Genomic DNA, 22,138 nt, shown 5'->3' with positions numbered 1-22,138 from the left:
AGTGGCTTTCATATATATGATAACATGTTTTGGAAGCGGTTTTCATCATTCATAATTGACACAGACGCCGAATGAACAGCATTACATCACATCCGTCTACAGCCAAGCATGTGGTATGTACAACGTTTTCCAAACGACATAAACGTGCTACCTGTCGTCTGAGCTGTCCAAGGGCAATGCACTCTAAGTAACACACTGTGAAATCGCTCACATGTACATGGCTTTGTATATCAATAATACAGAGAATTAGTTTTTTTTAAAAGACCGGGTATTCTTTTACACTGACGTTATATATGTTTAATGACAAGCCATTTATGAGAAAAGGATGCTAGACTTACCAGATTATAATGTCAAGGATGTACAGGAGGCGAATGTAAACCACAAGGTTCCTTGTGCATGTTTGAAGTTCTATTCTTGAATTACATATGAGGCTCCCGTAGGAGCTAGCAAAAATTGCGCATGCCGCCCAGTGAAGGGCGTCAGCGCGGGGTATTGGGATTAGTTTTCAACTAGCAATAACCACGCCTCGGATGAACCTCATTGGCTATGGTACCGCCACTGCGCAAAGCTAATGTTATAAGGTGTCCATAAATCTATTGTTGTTTCAAGGACCTACCAGCACCTAGTTTCAACTAATTTGCATACCTTAACAAAAACAACAGGCCGATTTATTTAGCCACAAGCCGTGACACTGATTGGAAATATCCATCCATGTAAGTGCGACTCTAGTAACTATCTGGGGATTAATACAGTTTATACAGACACCCTAAATCTCAATCAAACAGTCTTAGATTCATTTAACGCCGACACCAATGATGAGAGAAGTGAAGGCTTAAGTCATCGTAGGACATGCGTTTATGTCAAGAGCAAGGCGCATGCGCGCGATAGCTGTAGTCGGCGGGAATAATCATTCATTCAAAGATGCTTAGGCGGAGACTTTGATAATGGGAGAATGAATAAAGGGTGGCATAAATTTTTAAACGAATGAAATAGACATGGTATATTTCTGGATGCCGAGGCAAACTATGCCACGTGGGTATGTTCAAGAAAAAGGAGAGAAATTATAAGAGTTAGAATGCAGTGTGTTCACTTCATATGTAAAGGACGTGTAAATGTCAAGTCATTTACGAACATCAGCTTTGACCACTGTTGCCAAATGAATGATGGATTCACTTGCAAGTTTCAGTTATGGAATGGAAAGATTAAAAATATGGAACGCTTCACGAATTTGCGTGTCATCCTTGCGCAGGGGCCATGCTAATCTTCTCTGTATCGTTCCAATTTTAGTATATGTACTGCGTTAGCAATACACTCCAACTTACGCATAACGTCGTTTTATAGGAAGGAGGTCTGACATAAATTTCAAAGAGGTGCAATATATATACATGTTATTGGTTTGTGCTGCTATTTAATTCATACATAGTAGTCACAAGAATTTCAGCATTGTGGATGCCTTTAACCGTTTTCTTTTTGTTTTGTGGTAGTAATTTCAGTGGCTTTCATATATATGATAACATGTTTTGGAAGCGGTTTTCATCATTCATAATTGACACCGACGCCGAATGAACAGCATTACATCACATCCGTCTACAGCCAAGCATGTGGTATGTACAACGTTTTCCAAACGACATACACGTGCTACCTGTCGTCTGAGCTGTCCAAGGGCAATGCACTCTAAGTAACACACTGTGAAATCGCTCACATGTACATGGCTTTGTATATCAATAATACAGAGAATTAGTTTTTTTTAAAAGACCGGGTATTCTTTTACACTGACGTTATATATGTTTAATGACAAGCCATTTATGAGAAAAGGATGCTAGACTTACCAGATTATAATGTCAAGGATGTACAGGAGGCGAATGTAAACCACAAGGTTCCTTGTGCATGTTTGAAGTTCTATTCTTGAATTACATATGAGGCTCCCGTAGGAGCTAGCAAAAATTGCGCATGCCGCCCAGTGAAGGGCGTCAGCGCGGGGTATTGGGATTAGTTTTCAACTAGCAATAACCACGCCTCGGATGAACCTCATTGGCTATGGTACCGCCACTGCGCAAAGCTAATGTTATAAGGTGTCCATAAATCTATTGTTGTTTCAAGGACCTACCAGCACCTAGTTTCAACTAATTTGCATACCTTAACAAAAACAACAGGCCGATTTATTTAGCCACAAGCCGTGACACTGATTGGAAATATCCATCCATGTAAGTGCGACTCTAGTAACTATCTGGGGATTAATACAGTTTATACAGACACCCTAAATCTCAATCAAACAGTCTTAGATTCATTTAACGCCGACACCAATGATGAGAGAAGTGAAGGCTTAAGTCATCGTAGGACATGCGTTTATGTCAAGAGCAAGGCGCATGCGCGCGATAGCTGTAGTCGGCGGGAATAATCATTCATTCAAAGATGCTTAGGCGGAGACTTTGATAATGGGAGAATGAATAAAGGGTGGCATAAATTTTTAAACGAATGAAATAGACATGGTATATTTCTGGATGCCGAGGCAAACTATGCCACGTGGGTATGTTCAAGAAAAAGGAGAGAAATTATAAGAGTTAGAATGCAGTGTGTTCACTTCATATGTAAAGGACGTGTAAATGTCAAGTCATTTACGAACATCAGCTTTGACCACTGTTGCCAAATGAATGATGGATTCACTTGCAAGTTTCAGTTATGGAATGGAAAGATTAAAAATATGGAACGCTTCACGAATTTGCGTGTCATCCTTGCGCAGGGGCCATGCTAATCTTCTCTGTATCGTTCCAATTTTAGTATATGTACTGCGTTAGCAATACACTCCAACTTACGCATAACGTCGTTTTATAGGAAGGAGGTCTGACATAAATTTCAAAGAGGTGCAATATATATACATGTTATTGGTTTGTGCTGCTATTTAATTCATACATAGTAGTCACAAGAATTTCAGCATTGTGGATGCCTTTAACCGTTTTCTTTTTGTTTTGTGGTAGTAATTTCAGTGGCTTTCATATATATGATAACATGTTTTGGAAGCGGTTTTCATCATTCATAATTGACACCGACGCCGAATGAACAGCATTACATCACATCCGTCTACAGCCAAGCATGTGGTATGTACAACGTTTTCCAAACGACATACACGTGCTACCTGTCGTCTGAGCTGTCCAAGGGCAATGCACTCTAAGTAACACACTGTGAAATCGCTCACATGTACATGGCTTTGTATATCAATAATACAGAGAATTAGTTTTTTTTAAAAGACCGGGTATTCTTTTACACTGACGTTATATATGTTTAATGACAAGCCATTTATGAGAAAAGGATGCTAGACTTACCAGATTATAATGTCAAGGATGTACAGGAGGCGAATGTAAACCACAAGGTTCCTTGTGCATGTTTGAAGTTCTATTCTTGAATTACATATGAGGCTCCCGTAGGAGCTAGCAAAAATTGCGCATGCCGCCCAGTGAAGGGCGTCAGCGCGGGGTATTGGGATTAGTTTTCAACTAGCAATAACCACGCCTCGGATGAACCTCATTGGCTATGGTACCGCCACTGCGCAAAGCTAATGTTATAAGGTGTCCATAAATCTATTGTTGTTTCAAGGACCTACCAGCACCTAGTTTCAACTAATTTGCATACCTTAACAAAAACAACAGGCCGATTTATTTAGCCACAAGCCGTGACACTGATTGGAAATATCCATCCATGTAAGTGCGACTCTAGTAACTATCTGGGGATTAATACAGTTTATACAGACACCCTAAATCTCAATCAAACAGTCTTAGATTCATTTAACGCCGACACCAATGATGAGAGAAGTGAAGGCTTAAGTCATCGTAGGACATGCGTTTATGTCAAGAGCAAGGCGCATGCGCGCGATAGCTGTAGTCGGCGGGAATAATCATTCATTCAAAGATGCTTAGGCGGAGACTTTGATAATGGGAGAATGAATAAAGGGTGGCATAAATTTTTAAACGAATGAAATAGACATGGTATATTTCTGGATGCCGAGGCAAACTATGCCACGTGGGTATGTTCAAGAAAAAGGAGAGAAATTATAAGAGTTAGAATGCAGTGTGTTCACTTCATATGTAAAGGACGTGTAAATGTCAAGTCATTTACGAACATCAGCTTTGACCACTGTTGCCAAATGAATGATGGATTCACTTGCAAGTTTCAGTTATGGAATGGAAAGATTAAAAATATGGAACGCTTCACGAATTTGCGTGTCATCCTTGCGCAGGGGCCATGCTAATCTTCTCTGTATCGTTCCAATTTTAGTATATGTACTGCGTTAGCAATACACTCCAACTTACGCATAACGTCGTTTTATAGGAAGGAGGTCTGACATAAATTTCAAAGAGGTGCAATATATATACATGTTATTGGTTTGTGCTGCTATTGAATTCATACATAGTAGTCACAAGAATTTCAGCATTGTGGATGCCTTTAACCGTTTTCTTTTTGTTTTGTGGTAGTAATTTCAGTGGCTTTCATATATATGATAACATGTTTTGGAAGCGGTTTTCATCATTCATAATTGACACCGACGCCGAATGAACAGCATTACATCACATCCGTCTACAGCCAAGCATGTGGTATGTACAACGTTTTCCAAACGACATACACGTGCTACCTGTCGTCTGAGCTGTCCAAGGGCAATGCACTCTAAGTAACACACTGTGAAATCGCTCACATGTACATGGCTTTGTATATCAATAATACAGAGAATTAGTTTTTTTTAAAAGACCGGGTATTCTTTTACACTGACGTTATATATGTTTAATGACAAGCCATTTATGAGAAAAGGATGCTAGACTTACCAGATTATAATGTCAAGGATGTACAGGAGGCGAATGTAAACCACAAGGTTCCTTGTGCATGTTTGAAGTTCTATTCTTGAATTACATATGAGGCTCCCGTAGGAGCTAGCAAAAATTGCGCATGCCGCCCAGTGAAGGGCGTCAGCGCGGGGTATTGGGATTAGTTTTCAACTAGCAATAACCACGCCTCGGATGAACCTCATTGGCTATGGTACCGCCACTGCGCAAAGCTAATGTTATAAGGTGTCCATAAATCTATTGTTGTTTCAAGGACCTACCAGCACCTAGTTTCAACTAATTTGCATACCTTAACAAAAACAACAGGCCGATTTATTTAGCCACAAGCCGTGACACTGATTGGAAATATCCATCCATGTAAGTGCGACTCTAGTAACTATCTGGGGATTAATACAGTTTATACAGACACCCTAAATCTCAATCAAACAGTCTTAGATTCATTTAACGCCGACACCAATGATGAGAGAAGTGAAGGCTTAAGTCATCGTAGGACATGCGTTTATGTCAAGAGCAAGGCGCATGCGCGCGATAGCTGTAGTCGGCGGGAATAATCATTCATTCAAAGATGCTTAGGCGGAGACTTTGATAATGGGAGAATGAATAAAGGGTGGCATAAATTTTTAAACGAATGAAATAGACATGGTATATTTCTGGATGCCGAGGCAAACTATGCCACGTGGGTATGTTCAAGAAAAAGGAGAGAAATTATAAGAGTTAGAATGCAGTGTGTTCACTTCATATGTAAAGGACGTGTAAATGTCAAGTCATTTACGAACATCAGCTTTGACCACTGTTGCCAAATGAATGATGGATTCACTTGCAAGTTTCAGTTATGGAATGGAAAGATTAAAAATATGGAACGCTTCACGAATTTGCGTGTCATCCTTGCGCAGGGGCCATGCTAATCTTCTCTGTATCGTTCCAATTTTAGTATATGTACTGCGTTAGCAATACACTCCAACTTACGCATAACGTCGTTTTATAGGAAGGAGGTCTGACATAAATTTCAAAGAGGTGCAATATATATACATGTTATTGGTTTGTGCTGCTATTGAATTCATACATAGTAGTCACAAGAATTTCAGCATTGTGGATGCCTTTAACCGTTTTCTTTTTGTTTTGTGGTAGTAATTTCAGTGGCTTTCATATATATGATAACATGTTTTGGAAGCGGTTTTCATCATTCATAATTGACACCGACGCCGAATGAACAGCATTACATCACATCCGTCTACAGCCAAGCATGTGGTATGTACAACGTTTTCCAAACGACATACACGTGCTACCTGTCGTCTGAGCTGTCCAAGGGCAATGCACTCTAAGTAACACACTGTGAAATCGCTCACATGTACATGGCTTTGTATATCAATAATACAGAGAATTAGTTTTTTTTAAAAGACCGGGTATTCTTTTACACTGACGTTATATATGTTTAATGACAAGCCATTTATGAGAAAAGGATGCTAGACTTACCAGATTATAATGTCAAGGATGTACAGGAGGCGAATGTAAACCACAAGGTTCCTTGTGCATGTTTGAAGTTCTATTCTTGAATTACATATGAGGCTCCCGTAGGAGCTAGCAAAAATTGCGCATGCCGCCCAGTGAAGGGCGTCAGCGCGGGGTATTGGGATTAGTTTTCAACTAGCAATAACCACGCCTCGGATGAACCTCATTGGCTATGGTACCGCCACTGCGCAAAGCTAATGTTATAAGGTGTCCATAAATCTATTGTTGTTTCAAGGACCTACCAGCACCTAGTTTCAACTAATTTGCATACCTTAACAAAAACAACAGGCCGATTTATTTAGCCACAAGCCGTGACACTGATTGGAAATATCCATCCATGTAAGTGCGACTCTAGTAACTATCTGGGGATTAATACAGTTTATACAGACACCCTAAATCTCAATCAAACAGTCTTAGATTCATTTAACGCCGACACCAATGATGAGAGAAGTGAAGGCTTAAGTCATCGTAGGACATGCGTTTATGTCAAGAGCAAGGCGCATGCGCGCGATAGCTGTAGTCGGCGGGAATAATCATTCATTCAAAGATGCTTAGGCGGAGACTTTGATAATGGGAGAATGAATAAAGGGTGGCATAAATTTTTAAACGAATGAAATAGACATGGTATATTTCTGGATGCCGAGGCAAACTATGCCACGTGGGTATGTTCAAGAAAAAGGAGAGAAATTATAAGAGTTAGAATGCAGTGTGTTCACTTCATATGTAAAGGACGTGTAAATGTCAAGTCATTTACGAACATCAGCTTTGACCACTGTTGCCAAATGAATGATGGATTCACTTGCAAGTTTCAGTTATGGAATGGAAAGATTAAAAATATGGAACGCTTCACGAATTTGCGTGTCATCCTTGCGCAGGGGCCATGCTAATCTTCTCTGTATCGTTCCAATTTTAGTATATGTACTGCGTTAGCAATACACTCCAACTTACGCATAACGTCGTTTTATAGGAAGGAGGTCTGACATAAATTTCAAAGAGGTGCAATATATATACATGTTATTGGTTTGTGCTGCTATTTAATTCATACATAGTAGTCACAAGAATTTCAGCATTGTGGATGCCTTTAACCGTTTTCTTTTTGTTTTGTGGTAGTAATTTCAGTGGCTTTCATATATACGATAACATGTTTTGGAAGCGGTTTTCATCATTCATAATTGACACAGACGCCGAATGAACAGCATTACATCACATCCGTCTACAGCCAAGCATGTGGTATGTACAACGTTTTCCAAACGACATAAACGTGCTACCTGTCGTCTGAGCTGTCCAAGGGCAATGCACTCTAAGTAACACACTGTGAAATCGCTCACATGTACATGGCTTTGTATATCAATAATACAGAGAATTAGTTTTTTTTAAAAGACCGGGTATTCTTTTACACTGACGTTATATATGTTTAATGACAAGCCATTTATGAGAAAAGGATGCTAGACTTACCAGATTATAATGTCAAGGATGTACAGGAGGCGAATGTAAACCACAAGGTTCCTTGTGCATGTTTGAAGTTCTATTCTTGAATTACATATGAGGCTCCCGTAGGAGCTAGCAAAAATTGCGCATGCCGCCCAGTGAAGGGCGTCAGCGCGGGGTATTGGGATTAGTTTTCAACTAGCAATAACCACGCCTCGGATGAACCTCATTGGCAATGGTACCGCCACTGCGCAAAGCTAATGTTATAAGGTGTCCATAAATCTATTGTTGTTTCAAGGACCTACCAGCACCTAGTTTCAACTAATTTGCATACCTTAACAAAAACAACAGGCCGATTTATTTAGCCACAAGCCGTGACACTGATTGGAAATATCCATCCATGTAAGTGCGACTCTAGTAACTATCTGGGGATTAATACAGTTTATACAGACACCCTAAATCTCAATCAAACAGTCTTAGATTCATTTAACGCCGACACCAATGATGAGAGAAGTGAAGGCTTAAGTCATCGTAGGACATGCGTTTATGTCAAGAGCAAGGCGCATGCGCGCGATAGCTGTAGTCGGCGGGAATAATCATTCATTCAAAGATGCTTAGGCGGAGACTTTGATAATGGGAGAATGAATAAAGGGTGGCATAAATTTTTAAACGAATGAAATAGACATGGTATATTTCTGGATGCCGAGGCAAACTATGCCACGTGGGTATGTTCAAGAAAAAGGAGAGAAATTATAAGAGTTAGAATGCAGTGTGTTCACTTCATATGTAAAGGACGTGTAAATGTCAAGTCATTTACGAACATCAGCTTTGACCACTGTTGCCAAATGAATGATGGATTCACTTGCAAGTTTCAGTTATGGAATGGAAAGATTAAAAATATGGAACGCTTCACGAATTTGCGTGTCATCCTTGCGCAGGGGCCATGCTAATCTTCTCTGTATCGTTCCAATTTTAGTATATGTACTGCGTTAGCAATACACTCCAACTTACGCATAACGTCGTTTTATAGGAAGGAGGTCTGACATAAATTTCAAAGAGGTGCAATATATATACATGTTATTGGTTTGTGCTGCTATTTAATTCATACATAGTAGTCACAAGAATTTCAGCATTGTGGATGCCTTTAACCGTTTTCTTTTTGTTTTGTGGTAGTAATTTCAGTGGCTTTCATATATACGATAACATGTTTTGGAAGCGGTTTTCATCATTCATAATTGACACAGACGCCGAATGAACAGCATTACATCACATCCGTCTACAGCCAAGCATGTGGTATGTACAACGTTTTCCAAACGACATAAACGTGCTACCTGTCGTCTGAGCTGTCCAAGGGCAATGCACTCTAAGTAACACACTGTGAAATCGCTCACATGTACATGGCTTTGTATATCAATAATACAGAGAATTAGTTTTTTTTAAAAGACCGGGTATTCTTTTACACTGACGTTATATATGTTTAATGACAAGCCATTTATGAGAAAAGGATGCTAGACTTACCAGATTATAATGTCAAGGATGTACAGGAGGCGAATGTAAACCACAAGGTTCCTTGTGCATGTTTGAAGTTCTATTCTTGAATTACATATGAGGCTCCCGTAGGAGCTAGCAAAAATTGCGCATGCCGCCCAGTGAAGGGCGTCAGCGCGGGGTATTGGGATTAGTTTTCAACTAGCAATAACCACGCCTCGGATGAACCTCATTGGCTATGGTACCGCCACTGCGCAAAGCTAATGTTATAAGGTGTCCATAAATCTATTGTTGTTTCAAGGACCTACCAGCACCTAGTTTCAACTAATTTGCATACCTTAACAAAAACAACAGGCCGATTTATTTAGCCACAAGCCGTGACACTGATTGGAAATATCCATCCATGTAAGTGCGACTCTAGTAACTATCTGGGGATTAATACAGTTTATACAGACACCCTAAATCTCAATCAAACAGTCTTAGATTCATTTAACGCCGACACCAATGATGAGAGAAGTGAAGGCTTAAGTCATCGTAGGACATGCGTTTATGTCAAGAGCAAGGCGCATGCGCGCGATAGCTGTAGTCGGCGGGAATAATCATTCATTCAAAGATGCTTAGGCGGAGACTTTGATAATGGGAGAATGAATAAAGGGTGGCATAAATTTTTAAACGAATGAAATAGACATGGTATATTTCTGGATGCCGAGGCAAACTATGCCACGTGGGTATGTTCAAGAAAAAGGAGAGAAATTATAAGAGTTAGAATGCAGTGTGTTCACTTCATATGTAAAGGACGTGTAAATGTCAAGTCATTTACGAACATCAGCTTTGACCACTGTTGCCAAATGAATGATGGATTCACTTGCAAGTTTCAGTTATGGAATGGAAAGATTAAAAATATGGAACGCTTCACGAATTTGCGTGTCATCCTTGCGCAGGGGCCATGCTAATCTTCTCTGTATCGTTCCAATTTTAGTATATGTACTGCGTTAGCAATACACTCCAACTTACGCATAACGTCGTTTTATAGGAAGGAGGTCTGACATAAATTTCAAAGAGGTGCAATATATATACATGTTATTGGTTTGTGCTGCTATTTAATTCATACATAGTAGTCACAAGAATTTCAGCATTGTGGATGCCTTTAACCGTTTTCTTTTTGTTTTGTGGTAGTAATTTCAGTGGCTTTCATATATATGATAACATGTTTTGGAAGCGGTTTTCATCATTCATAATTGACACCGACGCCGAATGAACAGCATTACATCACATCCGTCTACAGCCAAGCATGTGGTATGTACAACGTTTTCCAAACGACATACACGTGCTACCTGTCGTCTGAGCTGTCCAAGGGCAATGCACTCTAAGTAACACACTGTGAAATCGCTCACATGTACATGGCTTTGTATATCAATAATACAGAGAATTAGTTTTTTTTAAAAGACCGGGTATTCTTTTACACTGACGTTATATATGTTTAATGACAAGCCATTTATGAGAAAAGGATGCTAGACTTACCAGATTATAATGTCAAGGATGTACAGGAGGCGAATGTAAACCACAAGGTTCCTTGTGCATGTTTGAAGTTCTATTCTTGAATTACATATGAGGCTCCCGTAGGAGCTAGCAAAAATTGCGCATGCCGCCCAGTGAAGGGCGTCAGCGCGGGGTATTGGGATTAGTTTTCAACTAGCAATAACCACGCCTCGGATGAACCTCATTGGCTATGGTACCGCCACTGCGCAAAACTAATGTTATAAGGTGTCCATAAATCTATTGTTGTTTCAAGGACCTACCAGCACCTAGTTTCAACTAATTTGCATACCTTAACAAAAACAACAGGCCGATTTATTTAGCCACAAGCCGTGACACTGATTGGAAATATCCATCCATGTAAGTGCGACTCTAGTAACTATCTGGGGATTAATACAGTTTATACAGACACCCTAAATCTCAATCAAACAGTCTTAGATTCATTTAACGCCGACACCAATGATGAGAGAAGTGAAGGCTTAAGTCATCGTAGGACATGCGTTTATGTCAAGAGCAAGGCGCATGCGCGCGATAGCTGTAGTCGGCGGGAATAATCATTCATTCAAAGATGCTTAGGCGGAGACTTTGATAATGGGAGAATGAATAAAGGGTGGCATAAATTTTTAAACGAATGAAATAGACATGGTATATTTCTGGATGCCGAGGCAAACTATGCCACGTGGGTATGTTCAAGAAAAAGGAGAGAAATTATAAGAGTTAGAATGCAGTGTGTTCACTTCATATGTAAAGGACGTGTAAATGTCAAGTCATTTACGAACATCAGCTTTGACCACTGTTGCCAAATGAATGATGGATTCACTTGCAAGTTTCAGTTATGGAATGGAAAGATTAAAAATATGGAACGCTTCACGAATTTGCGTGTCATCCTTGCGCAGGGGCCATGCTAATCTTCTCTGTATCGTTCCAATTTTAGTATATGTACTGCGTTAGCAATACACTCCAACTTACGCATAACGTCGTTTTATAGGAAGGAGGTCTGACATAAATTTCAAAGAGGTGCAATATATATACATGTTATTGGTTTGTGCTGCTATTTAATTCATACATAGTAGTCACAAGAATTTCAGCATTGTGGATGCCTTTAACCGTTTTCTTTTTGTTTTGTGGTAGTAATTTCAGTGGCTTTCATATATATGATAACATGTTTTGGAAGCGGTTTTCATCATTCATAATTGACACAGACGCCGAATGAACAGCATTACATCACATCCGTCTACAGCCAAGCATGTGGTATGTACAACGTTTTCCAAACGACATAAACGTGCTACCTGTCGTCTGAGCTGTCCAAGGGCAATGCACTCTAAGTAACACACTGTGAAATCGCTCACATGTACATGGCTTTGTATATCAATAATACAGAGAATTAGTTTTTTTTAAAAGACCGGGTATTCTTTTACACTGACGTTATATATGTTTAATGACAAGCCATTTATGAGAAAAGGATGCTAGACTTACCAGATTATAATGTCAAGGATGTACAGGAGGCGAATGTAAACCACAAGGTTCCTTGTGCATGTTTGAAGTTCTATTCTTGAATTACATATGAGGCTCCCGTAGGAGCTAGCAAAAATTGCGCATGCCGCCCAGTGAAGGGCGTCAGCGCGGGGTATTGGGATTAGTTTTCAACTAGCAATAACCACGCCTCGGATGAACCTCATTGGCTATGGTACCGCCACTGCGCAAAGCTAATGTTATAAGGTGTCCATAAATCTATTGTTGTTTCAAGGACCTACCAGCACCTAGTTTCAACTAATTTGCATACCTTAACAAAAACAACAGGCCGATTTATTTAGCCACAAGCCGTGACACTGATTGGAAATATCCATCCATGTAAGTGCGACTCTAGTAACTATCTGGGGATTAATACAGTTTATACAGACACCCTAAATCTCAATCAAACAGTCTTAGATTCATTTAACGCCGACACCAATGATGAGAGAAGTGAAGGCTTAAGTCATCGTAGGACATGCGTTTATGTCAAGAGCAAGGCGCATGCGCGCGATAGCTGTAGTCGGCGGGAATAATCATTCATTCAAAGATGCTTAGGCGGAGACTTTGATAATGGGAGAATGAATAAAGGGTGGCATAAATTTTTAAACGAATGAAATAGACATGGTATATTTCTGGATGCCGAGGCAAACTATGCCACGTGGGTATGTTCAAGAAAAAGGAGAGAAATTATAAGAGTTAGAATGCAGTGTGTTCACTTCATATGTAAAGGACGTGTAAATGTCAAGTCATTTACGAACATCAGCTTTGACCACTGTTGCCAAATGAATGATGGATTCACTTGCAAGTTTCAGTTATGGAATGGAAAGATTAAAAATATGGAACGCTTCACGAATTTGCGTGTCATCCTTGCGCAGGGGCCATGCTAATCTTCTCTGTATCGTTCCAATTTTAGTATATGTACTGCGTTAGCAATACACTCCAACTTACGCATAACGTCGTTTTATAGGAAGGAGGTCTGACATAAATTTCAAAGAGGTGCAATATATATACATGTTATTGGTTTGTGCTGCTATTTAATTCATACATAGTAGTCACAAGAATTTCAGCATTGTGGATGCCTTTAACCGTTTTCTTTTTGTTTTGTGGTAGTAATTTCAGTGGCTTTCATATATACGATAACATGTTTTGGAAGCGGTTTTCATCATTCATAATTGACACAGACGCCGAATGAACAGCATTACATCACATCCGTCTACAGCCAAGCATGTGGTATGTACAACGTTTTCCAAACGACATAAACGTGCTACCTGTCGTCTGAGCTGTCCAAGGGCAATGCACTCTAAGTAACACACTGTGAAATCGCTCACATGTACATGGCTTTGTATATCAATAATACAGAGAATTAGTTTTTTTTAAAAGACCGGGTATTCTTTTACACTGACGTTATATATGTTTAATGACAAGCCATTTATGAGAAAAGGATGCTAGACTTACCAGATTATAATGTCAAGGATGTACAGGAGGCGAATGTAAACCACAAGGTTCCTTGTGCATGTTTGAAGTTCTATTCTTGAATTACATATGAGGCTCCCGTAGGAGCTAGCAAAAATTGCGCATGCCGCCCAGTGAAGGGCGTCAGCGCGGGGTATTGGGATTAGTTTTCAACTAGCAATAACCACGCCTCGGATGAACCTCATTGGCTATGGTACCGCCACTGCGCAAAGCTAATGTTATAAGGTGTCCATAAATCTATTGTTGTTTCAAGGACCTACCAGCACCTAGTTTCAACTAATTTGCATACCTTAACAAAAACAACAGGCCGATTTATTTAGCCACAAGCCGTGACACTGATTGGAAATATCCATCCATGTAAGTGCGACTCTAGTAACTATCTGGGGATTAATACAGTTTATACAGACACCCTAAATCTCAATCAAACAGTCTTAGATTCATTTAACGCCGACACCAATGATGAGAGAAGTGAAGGCTTAAGTCATCGTAGGACATGCGTTTATGTCAAGAGCAAGGCGCATGCGCGCGATAGCTGTAGTCGGCGGGAATAATCATTCATTCAAAGATGCTTAGGCGGAGACTTTGATAATGGGAGAATGAATAAAGGGTGGCATAAATTTTTAAACGAATGAAATAGACATGGTATATTTCTGGATGCCGAGGCAAACTATGCCACGTGGGTATGTTCAAGAAAAAGGAGAGAAATTATAAGAGTTAGAATGCAGTGTGTTCACTTCATATGTAAAGGACGTGTAAATGTCAAGTCATTTACGAACATCAGCTTTGACCACTGTTGCCAAATGAATGATGGATTCACTTGCAAGTTTCAGTTATGGAATGGAAAGATTAAAAATATGGAACGCTTCACGAATTTGCGTGTCATCCTTGCGCAGGGGCCATGCTAATCTTCTCTGTATCGTTCCAATTTTAGTATATGTACTGCGTTAGCAATACACTCCAACTTACGCATAACGTCGTTTTATAGGAAGGAGGTCTGACATAAATTTCAAAGAGGTGCAATATATATACATGTTATTGGTTTGTGCTGCTATTTAATTCATACATAGTAGTCACAAGAATTTCAGCATTGTGGATGCCTTTAACCGTTTTCTTTTTGTTTTGTGGTAGTAATTTCAGTGGCTTTCATATATACGATAACATGTTTTGGAAGCGGTTTTCATCATTCATAATTGACACAGACGCCGAATGAACAGCATTACATCACATCCGTCTACAGCCAAGCATGTGGTATGTACAACGTTTTCCAAACGACATAAACGTGCTACCTGTCGTCTGAGCTGTCCAAGGGCAATGCACTCTAAGTAACACACTGTGAAATCGCTCACATGTACATGGCTTTGTATATCAATAATACAGAGAATTAGTTTTTTTTAAAAGACCGGGTATTCTTTTACACTGACGTTATATATGTTTAATGACAAGCCATTTATGAGAAAAGGATGCTAGACTTACCAGATTATAATGTCAAGGATGTACAGGAGGCGAATGTAAACCACAAGGTTCCTTGTGCATGTTTGAAGTTCTATTCTTGAATTACATATGAGGCTCCCGTAGGAGCTAGCAAAAATTGCGCATGCCGCCCAGTGAAGGGCGTCAGCGCGGGGTATTGGGATTAGTTTTCAACTAGCAATAACCACGCCTCGGATGAACCTCATTGGCTATGGTACCGCCACTGCGCAAAGCTAATGTTATAAGGTGTCCATAAATCTATTGTTGTTTCAAGGACCTACCAGCACCTAGTTTCAACTAATTTGCATACCTTAACAAAAACAACAGGCCGATTTATTTAGCCACAAGCCGTGACACTGATTGGAAATATCCATCCATGTAAGTGCGACTCTAGTAACTATCTGGGGATTAATACAGTTTATACAGACACCCTAAATCTCAATCAAACAGTCTTAGATTCATTTAACGCCGACACCAATGATGAGAGAAGTGAAGGCTTAAGTCATCGTAGGACATGCGTTTATGTCAAGAGCAAGGCGCATGCGCGCGATAGCTGTAGTCGGCGGGAATAATCATTCATTCAAAGATGCTTAGGCGGAGACTTTGATAATGGGAGAATGAATAAAGGGTGGCATAAATTTTTAAACGAATGAAATAGACATGGTATATTTCTGGATGCCGAGGCAAACTATGCCACGTGGGTATGTTCAAGAAAAAGGAGAGAAATTATAAGAGTTAGAATGCAGTGTGTTCACTTCATATGTAAAGGACGTGTAAATGTCAAGTCATTTACGAACATCAGCTTTGACCACTGTTGCCAAATGAATGATGGATTCACTTGCAAGTTTCAGTTATGGAATGGAAAGATTAAAAATATGGAACGCTTCACGAATTTGCGTGTCATCCTTGCGCAGGGGCCATGCTAATCTTCTCTGTATCGTTCCAATTTTAGTATATGTACTGCGTTAGCAATACACTCCAACTTACGCATAACGTCGTTTTATAGGAAGGAGGTCTGACATAAATTTCAAAGAGGTGCAATATATATACATGTTATTGGTTTGTGCTGCTATTTAATTCATACATAGTAGTCACAAGAATTTCAGCATTGTGGATGCCTTTAACCGTTTTCTTTTTGTTTTGTGGTAGTAATTTCAGTGGCTTTCATATATACGATAACATGTTTTGGAAGCGGTTTTCATCATTCATAATTGACACAGACGCCGAATGAACAGCATTACATCACATCCGTCTACAGCCAAGCATGTGGTATGTACAACGTTTTCCAAACGACATAAACGTGCTACCTGTCGTCTGAGCTGTCCAAGGGCAATGCACTCTAAGTAACACACTGTGAAATCGCTCACATGTACATGGCTTTGTATATCAATAATACAGAGAATTAGTTTTTTTTTAAAAGACCGGGTATTCTTTTACACTGACGTTATATATGTTTAATGACAAGCCATTTATGAGAAAAGGATGCTAGACTTACCAGATTATAATGTCAAGGATGTACAGGAGGCGAATGTAAACCACAAGGTTCCTTGTGCATGTTTGAAGTTCTATTCTTGAATTACATATGAGGCTCCCGTAGGAGCTAGCAAAAATTGCGCATGCCGCCCAGTGAAGGGCGTCAGCGCGGGGTATTGGGATTAGTTTTCAACTAGCAATAACCACGCCTCGGATGAACCTCTTTTTTTTTTTTTTTTTTATTTCATATAAAGTTGTGTCTTCCTTGAAGACTACATATGTACAAGTATTTACACATATTTACATGAAAAAATCTACAATACTATTTGCATATTTACAATTGAATGGATTTACTGTTTATAGCTAGTTACATGTGGATATACAGTTTTACCTTTTAACACCACCTAAGTGTCAAAGAGAAATTTGATCTGATTGTTTGTAGACTGTTTACAAAAGACGCCTGCATCAAGCCAATATTTCTTAAATACATCATTTGGAAGTCGCAACTTATCACATAAAATTCTGAAGCGTAATTTTTCAACAAATCCAGCAAATAGGCTTGTAGATGACGTTGATGTGTGCCAAAATTTAACCTTTGACCTCACTTGCCAAATATGATATTTTGCAAGACAAACAAGATATAATATGACTGAATATCTGTATTTACAGTTGACACGAGGAAAATTATGAAACCTGACCATTTCAAAATCTAAATCCACAACACCACAAGATATATAGAAAATCCAACTATGCACAATATTCCACAAATCTTTAACTACTTCACACTGAAAGAAAAGGTGTTTTACTGTCTCTGTTTCCGAACAAAATGTACACCTTTTGTTAAATGTAAAATTGCGACAATACCAAGTATAATTAGTTGAAACAATACAGTGCATCATACGCCATGCAAAGCTCTTACACATGGGATCCAAAAATGGATTACATAAAGACTGAAAACTGGCTGAAAAGTCAATGCAAGGAAACAAAGTTGTAACTTTGGGTTTCATGACTACAGCATTAATTATCAACTGATAAAAGTCCTTCGTATGCATTGGAGTTTTCCAATCAAAATGTGGGTAAAGCATCATAAAATATCTAAACGAGATTAAACATTTTTCATAATAACTGGGAATGACTGGAGAGTGTGGAATTAAGTTGGATGCAAAACTAGGATTGATCTTCCTGAGGGCAATACCAACCCAGTAAAGAGCAAACTGCGCCCACTTGCAAGAAGAACTGTTGATAAACCTATGCAAATGGAATAAATTGAGAGCATGAAGACGTGAAATAAGATGAACAAAATTAACACCACCATTTGAAACGGTATTATATAATGTGTTACGGTTGAGTGGTTCTAATTTATGAGAATCCCAAAAGAAACTGAAAGCTATCCTTTGGAATAGCTTACAAAAATGACTTGGCATCTGCACAACTCCTGCTGTGTACCAAACCTTGGACATAGCCATACTCTTGATAATCGTGGACTTTCCAAACACTGACAACTGTCTATCTTTGAAACCAGTAAACAATACCCCATGAACCTTTACCAATATATCGTTCCAGATGTCATCATCAGTGATGTTTCTGCCAAATTTTACTCCCAAAATTTTACATGAGTCTGGCCATGATATTCCAAAGGGATGATCTGCTGCATCTTTCCACTTTCCAAATGCAAGACCCTTTGTTTTATTAACATTCAATTTGGCACCAGATGCCTTTCCGTACAATACACTCAAATCTAGCAACCGTTTTACACTCTGACCGTTTATACAAATTCCAGTACCATCATCTGCATATGCGGAAAATTTGGCTTCCGTGCTGGAACCTGGAAGCTTTATACCTAAAATTAACCTGTCATTCCGCACTTTTATGGCGAAGGGTTCAAATACCAGAATATATAACAAAGGTGATAAACTACAACCCTGACGTACACTCCTGGTAATCGGAAAGGAAGGAGAAAGGTGGCCATTAACAAGCACTGAACTTGATATATCTGTGTATAATAGCTTAACCCAACGGATAAATTGAGGACCAAACCCATATTTATGTAAAACCTTGAACATAAAGTCATGATTAACACGATCAAACGCTTTTTCTTGATCGAGACAAACAAAGGATACTGACAAGTCTTTCTGTTGGACATAATCAATAACATTTCGTATCAAATGCAAATTATCATGAATAGATCTACCCTTCACAGCACATGTCTGATCCGGATGTACAATGTTTGATATAACTAATGACAATCTATTCTGTAAAACTCGGGAAAGTGCCTTATAATCAACACATAGCAAACTGATAGGTCTCCAATTCTTTAATAAGTATGGATGTTTACTGTCCTTACATAAAAGTGAGATACAACCTTGTTTCTGACTGGCACACATATGACCCAGATTGAACGAGGAATTGTATAAATTTGTTAATATGTCACCCAAAAGATCCCAAAATGCCAAATAAAATTCTTTAGACAAACCATCCAAACCCGGAGACTTATTTGACTCCATACTTTTCAAGGCTGCAAACACTTCATCTTTGGTAATCATACCTTCACATACATCAGACAGATTCCCTAGAGATGGCAAATTTTCAATAAATTCATCGCAGTAGAAGTCATCAATCTCCTCTTCAGTAAATAAATCAGCAAAGAAATTTCTACAATGATTAGAAATATCATTCTGTGAAGTGTAAACGTTTTGATCATCCATCAGTTTATGAATAACTTTAGCACTAGAATGTTTAAACTCAGTTTGTAAAAAGAATTTAGAAGGCTTTTCATTATTGTCCAAATAGTTTGCTCGTGAACGAATGATAGCACCTTGTGCAGAATCAAATATAAAATTGTACAACTGTTTCTTAACTGCAGCAAGCTGATCAGTAAATGCTTCGGGATACTTGCTTTCCGCCTCTAACAGATCCCTGTATCTGCGTTGAAGTTGAAACTGAACATTTCTCTTGACCTGTGCTCTTTTAACGCAATAACTAGAAATATACCTCTTAATTTCAACCTTGAGATCCTCCCACTCAGAATGAGACAGAGTGTCACTGACGTCTAAACCATTCCAAAAATTTCGAAAAGACACCTGAAAGGCTCTGTCCTGTAATATGGAGTTATTTATTTTCCAGTACCCTGGACCAACTGAGATCGAATCCAATAGGATAAAATCAAAAGAGAAATAATCATGATCGGAAAAGGAACATGGTATTAATCGACAATTACAAACATTATCCAACACACAAGAAGATATATAGAATCTGTCTAGTCTACATGCAATGTTTCCTTGGCGCCAAGTAGTAAGAATGCATTTAGGGTTTTGACAGCGAAATGGATCAGTCAAATGGTAAGTATTCTGAATATTTTGAAGAATTTTAGAACCATCACTTCCTGCAAGGGGATTACCACCAACTTTGTCCAGTGAAATATCCATTACAAAATTAAAATCCCCTCCAAGTATTATGGAACGCCGAGTAACAAGATGTATATCTATGGTATTAAGAAACTGTTTTCTATCAGTGGCATCATTTGGACAATAAACATTGATAAATCTGAATGATTTATCAAATATATCAACATCCAACACTAATAGGCGACCATCAAAGTCATAATGAAACTTAACTATTTTAAAGCTTAACTTATTTGACAAGAGAATACCCACCCCACAAGAATTCCCTGTACCAAAACTCCAAACTGCCTTGCACCCAAGCTCTCTCTCAACACTCTGACCCTCTTTTACACAAGCCACATGTGTCTCTTGCAAAAACAAAACATCTGCATTCATTTCATTCCATTCATACTTCAGCATTCTCCTTCTAACCCCTCCCCTTAAACCAGAACAATTTAATGTACAAACGGAAAACAGTTTAGTGCTAATTCCTTGATTCGTTGCCATCATATCACTAAACAAAAATAAACACATCAGTATACTCACATAAAGAAGATATTCCATTATGGAGAGTAATCCTTGATGAATACATCCAAGGTAAAACATATGAATCAAACACAACGAATCCAGAAAGATCTCTTTCACACAAGGAGAAGTAAAAGAACACATACATCACTCCCACACGGGAGACTCCAGAGCGTCTGTGTTTAAGTCCATTTTCTCTCTCATTGTCCATGGGCGTTGTCGTGTCTGTTTCAGTCAAAGTAAATTCACTGAATGTCATCTGGTGGGTCAGTTCTCGGCTTCTTCTTCTGTGTTTCAGAGGCAGATGTTCCCATTCGAACTACACCCCTTGGCTGCAGAGTTACCAAAGCCGCTGCTAGGACACCAGATGGCATACTTGACATGACATGGGTAGAAGGAAGGTTTTTCTTGGGGGAAGTCTTCTTCACAATATCCGAATATGTCCCACTTCTTGGCGCTGCTTCGGCATGTTCCTCATCCGTAGTAGATGGCTCTTTACCTGATTCGTCACAGTCTGAAATGGGTTCCATGTGATCGGAATTAACAAGTTCATTCCCTGATTCACCTGCTGATAGCACCACTTCCTCTTGCGTTTCACTGTGGTCACACATTACGTCCAAGGCCTGTTCTGTCTCAAGAACATTAACATCCTCTAGAACCTTGTCCGACACATCTGACAAAGAGATGTCATCATCTGGCTTTCTGTAGGTTGCACTTGATATAACTCCACGTGGAAAGAGAGAGCCTGGTGTGTCATCGTCATCTGTGGCTACATTCCTTGGATTCCTTGAATTTGAATTAGGACACACAGCTCTTACGTGACCGAGTCTTCTGCATTTAAAACATAGTGACATACGTCCAGGAGCAGTAATCATCATAGTCTCTCCATCTTCAAAGCGGACTATATATGGAATTGCATTCCTGCCCTCATCACTCACTTCCAACTTAACAATGGCCAATCCACTGTTGCACGTCAGATCGCCTGACACAATAGTGTTGTCCCACGCAACATCAAGCACATGTCCAAACTGCGAAAAATACTTGGCTAAAAAGCTTAGCCTCAAGTTCAGAGGTAGCCAGTGGCATCTCAGTTTTACTGTCTGTTTCTCGTAAGGGGAGATAATGATCCGAATCCCCTGGCTTGTCACAAGGGCACCGACTTTACACAATTTATCCGCTGCACTCCTGCTTTTAAACGTAATAAACCATCTGTGACTCTTCTCCTTTTTCCAAATCCCACGAACATCCTCAGGTTTAGTATATGGTCTCACTAATGAAAACAGTGAAGATCGGTCGATGTTCCGGCACTCTGACGTATCCAGGGCAATGGTGCACTTTGCCACATATGGGTCATAGTACTGTGGGTCAATCTTCCCTCCAGGAACAGCACTAGCCAGAGCCATAACGACCACCTGAAACAGCAAATGGGGGGAGTCCGAAGACAAAAGGCTACGCCTTGCCCACCCGTCGACCTGAAAATGCAAACTCAAAAACGCTTTGCACAAAAAACCAAAA

The 22,138-nt window shown here is 39.4% G+C and overlaps 23 non-coding genes across 23 annotated transcripts; all 23 read right to left on the bottom strand.

Moving 5' to 3' along the window:
- Positions 1-431: 431 nt before the first annotated feature.
- Positions 432-570, bottom strand: LOC137292249 (U4 spliceosomal RNA). Its single transcript, XR_010957307.1, has one exon. It is a non-coding gene; the product is annotated as a U4 spliceosomal RNA (small nuclear RNA).
- A 634-nt stretch (positions 571-1,204) lies between these two features.
- LOC137292360 (U6 spliceosomal RNA) lies at positions 1,205-1,310 on the bottom strand. The gene has a single exon (XR_010957411.1). It is a non-coding gene; the product is annotated as a U6 spliceosomal RNA (small nuclear RNA).
- A 612-nt stretch (positions 1,311-1,922) lies between these two features.
- Positions 1,923-2,061, bottom strand: LOC137292248 (U4 spliceosomal RNA). The gene has a single exon (XR_010957306.1). It is a non-coding gene; the product is annotated as a U4 spliceosomal RNA (small nuclear RNA).
- A 634-nt stretch (positions 2,062-2,695) lies between these two features.
- Positions 2,696-2,801, bottom strand: LOC137292358 (U6 spliceosomal RNA). The gene has a single exon (XR_010957409.1). It is a non-coding gene; the product is annotated as a U6 spliceosomal RNA (small nuclear RNA).
- Positions 2,802-3,413: 612 nt separating this feature from the next.
- On the bottom strand, positions 3,414-3,552 carry LOC137292247 (U4 spliceosomal RNA). The gene has a single exon (XR_010957305.1). It is a non-coding gene; the product is annotated as a U4 spliceosomal RNA (small nuclear RNA).
- A 634-nt stretch (positions 3,553-4,186) lies between these two features.
- On the bottom strand, positions 4,187-4,292 carry LOC137292357 (U6 spliceosomal RNA). Its single transcript, XR_010957408.1, has one exon. It is a non-coding gene; the product is annotated as a U6 spliceosomal RNA (small nuclear RNA).
- Positions 4,293-4,904: 612 nt separating this feature from the next.
- On the bottom strand, positions 4,905-5,043 carry LOC137292246 (U4 spliceosomal RNA). The gene has a single exon (XR_010957304.1). It is a non-coding gene; the product is annotated as a U4 spliceosomal RNA (small nuclear RNA).
- Positions 5,044-5,677: 634 nt separating this feature from the next.
- LOC137292356 (U6 spliceosomal RNA) lies at positions 5,678-5,783 on the bottom strand. The gene has a single exon (XR_010957407.1). It is a non-coding gene; the product is annotated as a U6 spliceosomal RNA (small nuclear RNA).
- A 612-nt stretch (positions 5,784-6,395) lies between these two features.
- On the bottom strand, positions 6,396-6,534 carry LOC137292245 (U4 spliceosomal RNA). The gene has a single exon (XR_010957303.1). It is a non-coding gene; the product is annotated as a U4 spliceosomal RNA (small nuclear RNA).
- A 634-nt stretch (positions 6,535-7,168) lies between these two features.
- LOC137292355 (U6 spliceosomal RNA) lies at positions 7,169-7,274 on the bottom strand. Its single transcript, XR_010957406.1, has one exon. It is a non-coding gene; the product is annotated as a U6 spliceosomal RNA (small nuclear RNA).
- A 612-nt stretch (positions 7,275-7,886) lies between these two features.
- LOC137292287 (U4 spliceosomal RNA) lies at positions 7,887-8,025 on the bottom strand. Its single transcript, XR_010957343.1, has one exon. It is a non-coding gene; the product is annotated as a U4 spliceosomal RNA (small nuclear RNA).
- A 634-nt stretch (positions 8,026-8,659) lies between these two features.
- Positions 8,660-8,765, bottom strand: LOC137292354 (U6 spliceosomal RNA). The gene has a single exon (XR_010957405.1). It is a non-coding gene; the product is annotated as a U6 spliceosomal RNA (small nuclear RNA).
- A 612-nt stretch (positions 8,766-9,377) lies between these two features.
- Positions 9,378-9,516, bottom strand: LOC137292244 (U4 spliceosomal RNA). The gene has a single exon (XR_010957302.1). It is a non-coding gene; the product is annotated as a U4 spliceosomal RNA (small nuclear RNA).
- Positions 9,517-10,150: 634 nt separating this feature from the next.
- On the bottom strand, positions 10,151-10,256 carry LOC137292351 (U6 spliceosomal RNA). The gene has a single exon (XR_010957403.1). It is a non-coding gene; the product is annotated as a U6 spliceosomal RNA (small nuclear RNA).
- Positions 10,257-10,868: 612 nt separating this feature from the next.
- LOC137292273 (U4 spliceosomal RNA) lies at positions 10,869-11,007 on the bottom strand. Its single transcript, XR_010957331.1, has one exon. It is a non-coding gene; the product is annotated as a U4 spliceosomal RNA (small nuclear RNA).
- Positions 11,008-11,641: 634 nt separating this feature from the next.
- Positions 11,642-11,747, bottom strand: LOC137292350 (U6 spliceosomal RNA). Its single transcript, XR_010957402.1, has one exon. It is a non-coding gene; the product is annotated as a U6 spliceosomal RNA (small nuclear RNA).
- Positions 11,748-12,359: 612 nt separating this feature from the next.
- LOC137292243 (U4 spliceosomal RNA) lies at positions 12,360-12,498 on the bottom strand. The gene has a single exon (XR_010957301.1). It is a non-coding gene; the product is annotated as a U4 spliceosomal RNA (small nuclear RNA).
- A 634-nt stretch (positions 12,499-13,132) lies between these two features.
- Positions 13,133-13,238, bottom strand: LOC137292349 (U6 spliceosomal RNA). Its single transcript, XR_010957401.1, has one exon. It is a non-coding gene; the product is annotated as a U6 spliceosomal RNA (small nuclear RNA).
- A 612-nt stretch (positions 13,239-13,850) lies between these two features.
- LOC137292242 (U4 spliceosomal RNA) lies at positions 13,851-13,989 on the bottom strand. The gene has a single exon (XR_010957300.1). It is a non-coding gene; the product is annotated as a U4 spliceosomal RNA (small nuclear RNA).
- Positions 13,990-14,623: 634 nt separating this feature from the next.
- LOC137292348 (U6 spliceosomal RNA) lies at positions 14,624-14,729 on the bottom strand. The gene has a single exon (XR_010957400.1). It is a non-coding gene; the product is annotated as a U6 spliceosomal RNA (small nuclear RNA).
- Positions 14,730-15,341: 612 nt separating this feature from the next.
- LOC137292240 (U4 spliceosomal RNA) lies at positions 15,342-15,480 on the bottom strand. Its single transcript, XR_010957298.1, has one exon. It is a non-coding gene; the product is annotated as a U4 spliceosomal RNA (small nuclear RNA).
- Positions 15,481-16,114: 634 nt separating this feature from the next.
- On the bottom strand, positions 16,115-16,220 carry LOC137292347 (U6 spliceosomal RNA). Its single transcript, XR_010957399.1, has one exon. It is a non-coding gene; the product is annotated as a U6 spliceosomal RNA (small nuclear RNA).
- Positions 16,221-16,833: 613 nt separating this feature from the next.
- Positions 16,834-16,972, bottom strand: LOC137292281 (U4 spliceosomal RNA). The gene has a single exon (XR_010957339.1). It is a non-coding gene; the product is annotated as a U4 spliceosomal RNA (small nuclear RNA).
- Positions 16,973-22,138: the final 5,166 nt, after the last annotated feature.

This window comes from Haliotis asinina, chromosome 7, assembly GCF_037392515.1.
Source record: "Haliotis asinina isolate JCU_RB_2024 chromosome 7, JCU_Hal_asi_v2, whole genome shotgun sequence".
Classification (NCBI taxonomy): Eukaryota; Metazoa; Mollusca; class Gastropoda; order Lepetellida; family Haliotidae; genus Haliotis; species Haliotis asinina.
This window is presented reverse-complemented; position numbering and strand designations above follow the sequence as displayed.